The sequence below is a fragment of the Phalaenopsis equestris genome, unplaced genomic scaffold, assembly GCF_001263595.1.
Source record: "Phalaenopsis equestris unplaced genomic scaffold, ASM126359v1 Scaffold000094, whole genome shotgun sequence".
Lineage (NCBI taxonomy): Eukaryota > Viridiplantae > Streptophyta > Magnoliopsida > Asparagales > Orchidaceae > Phalaenopsis > Phalaenopsis equestris.
In genome coordinates, this window is record NW_018164536.1 from 4,564,761 (window position 1) to 4,569,107 (window position 4,347).

Here is a 4,347-nt window from a genome sequence, read left to right on the forward strand (position 1 = left end):
ATATATATATATGTTGCATACTCAGATCAGTTGGTCGGGAATCTGCTAGTTAGTTGTAAGTTTCTAGGCTGAATTATTGGCACATGAGGGATGAGGCTCTTATCATAAACTCTGGTCATTCCTTTCTAATGAAACTCATATCTGTTGATGTAGAGAGAGAGAGCGAGAGAGGAGGGTGGGGGCCAGAGGGAGTAGCATGGGCCATGCAGTTCACTTTTCTTATATATGTTTGATTGTGAAATTTGGCCACCTCATATATCTCCAATTATAGTATCTTCTCCGCAGCACATGTACAAAATTTCATTTATAAAGATCACAAAACTTTTCTAGTTGAGGATATGCGCACATCCCACTAACGTGTCAAAGAAATATGGCCTAACCACTCTTAATATATCCAAATATAATTAATATTTTGGCCGAACCATGGACAATAGACATCCTGCTAATGCTACATACATGCTTTTATTTCATATTCAATTTGTTAATTAACGAGTTTAAAAGAAAAATTAAGTATAAGATCATTAAAGAGTCAACAACAACAACAAATTATGATCAGATTCATTAATAATTGTTTATTCATGTCTGATTGTATAAAATTTTACACATTACAATATATTTTAGAAGTTAAAACATATATTATATATGATTTTTTTGAAGAGTTAGCTTAGTGTGCTCTTGTGTTTCAACTCATTGGTAGGTTCCCTGAATGTATACACTTAATTTTTACTGAGTTGTATATGGTTAAATAGGTTCTTATTTGTGTTTAATTCATTTAATAAATGAGCTTCTTTTTTAGCCAAAGTGATCAAGTAATCGATCGGATATGTCGAATTCAAATCAATCTGAATAAAAAATTAGCCACAAAGAACATCAATCTTTATATATTTTACCCAATCTATTTTTATTGAAAACTTATAACAAAAAATTAATGTTTTTTTTCTAATTTTTAAGTACTGGGAAGAAAGAATTGATTGATTGGGAACAGATTTATTAAATTGCCAAAGTTTTTAAGGAAAAATATCATATTTCAAGGCCTGCAGTTAGTTGCCCCAATCACATTATTCTGTCTTATACTTTAAATGCCTTCCATACTTCAACATACAATGTGATACAGGTATGTTAATTTCTTAGGCTTCTCGGCAGTCAGCAATACACTGCCCCTTTCAAAATAGGCACTGCTTGCCACCGCACATGGTTCAAGCAGATTTACATACATACCACTCAACTCTTACATAATTACATATGCCACCTTAACTAGGTACCAAAAGGTGCATTCAACTAGTATTTTTTATCTGCTACGACCGATTTAGTTGGTACAGATGTAAAAAACAATTTATACGTTAGACATGTAAATACAAAAGAATTGGGTGGCATATATGTAAATGCCTCTAAAAAGTCTAATTATTAGGTGCGGAGGGCACAAGCAGAGCTGCGCGCGCCCTCTGATCACAGTCGCAGATCGCGGCTGTATGATAGTGGGACCACTGTCATACAGCCGCGATGTGCGGCTGTGATCGCCCTCCTCCCACGCAATAATCGCTTTTCTAAAACACAATCCACATTTTCAAAAAAAATATTTTAATAGTAATAATTAGTGCAAGGCTAAAGTGAGAAAGTGATTCAAAAAAGACCAAACAAAACTTTTTTTTTTCTGAAAATGAAGACAATATAAATTGGTCAGCTAAATTTGCCCATTCAATTCAACAACTCAATCCTATCAGATTTTGTTCCAAACAAGCAAAGAAACATAACGTGATTTATCTCATCCAGATCTTTAATTAGGGAGCCAGACTAAGATGGTTAACCAAATTACAATAACAAATTAGTAAGAAATAGATGTCTCTTTCGCAAAAGCTGTTGATGTTCTGTATCAGAGCTTTTTACATGTGACACTCATAAATGAAAGGATCTCATAAGAAACTATTCATATTTCATATTATTATATTTAAAAGCCACATAGTATAAGAAGAAATGATCCAGAGACAATGATTAGTTATTAGTGGGATCGCTCACTTAACCTATGTCCCCTCCAGCATTATCTAAAAAATATTATAAAAAAAAACATTATCCTAACTTATCTTGGTGCTTACCCAACATCCTTATCCAAAGGAATACTTTGCTTTAGAGGGCACCAACTGGTCATCCTTAAATATACTTAAATAACCAAAAAAAAAAAAAAATTGTGCATTTACATAAATGCCACCCAATTCCTATGTATTTACATTTCTAACACCTAAAGTTTACTTTTTTTACATCCATACCACTGATTTATTTCATACAGCATTAAAAATATCACCATTTTAACTTGGCATGTATATAAAAATTGAAGTTTTAAGGGTTACATATATAAATTCATAGGAATTCAGTGGTATGTATGTGAATCTTCCTAAAAAAATCTTCTAGCTAGCTGTAACCAGGCATCCATTGGGTATTGAAGTGAAGCAGCCAACTCATATAGGCTTCTACTGTAATGAAATGTTGAAATTATACAGTGTAAAAGAAAATGAATTTATTTCGAATAAAGAGCGACAAATAGTTAAATAAGCCGCTCAAATTTATGATCATGAAAAAAAAAACATTCTCTTCAATCAACAGGCCGCGGATCTGATCATAAATAGAAAACTCGGACAACTAAAATCATTGAATTAATCAATACTGCTTATTTTCCTTTCTATTTATATTGATGTCCTCTTTTTCGTTGGCTTTCTGGTGTGTTTGATGATATGATGATATTTAGATAAAACCAACCAAAATTAAAAACAAACATAAGTAGATCTCCTTCTCCCTTTGCTTCGCCTGTGTCCATATCACAGCAATCTAGCTAGGCAATGTAGGAAAATTGAATGATACAATTCCCACTCTAAATATATATGCAACATAATCTAGAGTCAATGAGCAATTAAAAATGAACACTAAAATCTGCCTACTAAAAGCTGGGTAAATTAAATGACTTGAGAATCAGACAACTAAAACAATTGGAACAATTCGTCTTCAAAGAAAAGAGTGGGTTTTAAGAGCTCGGAGTCTGCGATAACTGTTGATCAAGTTTTCCCTCCAAAATAGGCACGCCGCTGCATGTAGAGGGGAATCAAGCATGCCGCCACAAAGAATCAGTAGTCCCTCTTCTATGAACAGAGACTACTTTGGAATCACAAAGAGTTGCAGAGTTCGAACCACCAACTCCAAAGCTCAAACCGACCGATTTAAGTTCATGTCAACCATTCTAGTGTTCGTTGATCCTCTCAAAAGTACCCATTTTGGGTGGTAACATTATCCACCCTTCCAAGAGAAGGATTGTTCTTTCTTTTTGCCATCAATTTTAATTCACAAATCCACTAATTTTAGGAGAAACAATTTTTTAAGAAAGACCTTTTTTTCCATCATCATCGACTTTAAGTTGTTCGATTCTCCCTCCTAAAAGAGACACTGCCACAACTACTTGCCTGTGACTCCTAAGTTATTCTTTTTAGAGTATGCTTGTGAGGGGAACTATGAACTACCTAATACAAAGTGAAGAGTGCGAGCTATTGAATATGAGTTCCAGGGTAACATCTGCCTACTAAAAGCTAAAGAGTATGGAAACATAAGTACGAGTTGCCGAGTAACACTGTCTAATGCAGAGTGATGTGTACAAGTTGCCAAGTACAGCTACCTAGTACAAACTGGCAAGTACGAGTTGTCGAATACAACTGCCTAACACGAACTAAAGAGTACAAATTGTCGAGTATAGCTACCAAGTACAGAGTGACAAGTACTGGTTGTCGGGCACAACGGCTTAGTATAGAGTGACAAGTACATAGTGATGAGTGTGAAGTCCCTAGTACAAGCTAACGAGTTCAAAGTGATAAGTACGAGTTGTTGGTACAAGTTGATGCATGCAACGTGTCGATCACGAGCTGCCAAGTACATTTGCAAAGTATCAACTACCAACATGCACAGCTACTTGCCATAACCCAAGTCTGAACTTATATTTAGGCAATACATAAACTATTATGTATTTTACTATCTAGATATTGCTTAGCCTTTACTCAAGCACTTGAAACCCGAAATCCTCCCACAATGATAGGATCTTGGGGAGAGCTAAATGGACTCTCTTGGCCTTCAAAAGGTCTCTCTGAGAATTCTACATTTCCTTGAAGGATCTCATTTTCCAAATCTCCCTTTGTCTCTTATGGTTCATGCTTATAACAATTTATTTCCAATTTAGAGTCATTTTTATTTTTATTTTTTTTTCGTCTTCAATTCTTTTCATGTCACTTTCTGCTTCGATGCTAGTATGATTTGAGCAATAATCCACGGACAATCGAACTCAACATCTTAAAAATTGTGGTCAACGTGGATATATAT